This window comes from Littorina saxatilis, linkage group LG12, assembly GCF_037325665.1.
Source record: "Littorina saxatilis isolate snail1 linkage group LG12, US_GU_Lsax_2.0, whole genome shotgun sequence".
Lineage (NCBI taxonomy): Eukaryota > Metazoa > Mollusca > Gastropoda > Littorinimorpha > Littorinidae > Littorina > Littorina saxatilis.
In genome coordinates, this window is record NC_090256.1 from 6,128,709 (window position 1) to 6,129,422 (window position 714).

Genomic DNA, 714 nt, shown 5'->3' on the forward strand with positions numbered 1-714 from the left:
GAGAAAGGGGGGGGGGGGGGGGGGATGTCAAAATTAAGAGAGAGAAAGACGAGCAGACGGTATCATTATACGAGCTAGTAGTACAGCATGATCTATACACAAACTAGTAGAAGGTTGAGCAGATTATGTGCTAATTTTTCTGATGTGTTTTTACGTTAGGCTTTGTTTAGGCGAACATTCTTTGTTAAAATCTAAAATTAATCCTTGCATCTGACCCTTCGTGACGTGCAGGCAAGTCAAAGGAGCACACCGTGTGTTTTCCTCGCCTCTTGAGGCGTGTTTATGTGTGTCTGAACGTAAAATCCAAAAGGATGGCCATTGATTTATTTGTATTGTCTCTCTGTCACGCGTTTCCGTATGTGCATGTGTGCGCGCCTGCACGTCAATCGGTAATCAATCAATCAATCAATCAATAGGAAGCTTTATCGATAGCGCGTATTCCGTGGGTACAGTTTTAAGCGCTTGTCGAGACAGCATTTTCATGAATTCAATCATGAATTCAATCTGTTCTATGTGTTTTTTACCAGATTTCAGACCTTTGGTCAGTGTCCGTGCCCACAGTGAGATCACCATGTCCAGCCCATGTCCTGAGAGAGAACATAACCCAGACCACGGAGGCGGTCAAAGCGCGAATATTCACACTCGCCCCGAGCCCAGTACCTCTGCTGACTCAGGACTCAAATCTTCTGTTTCACCCACGTCTCATGGCTCTCC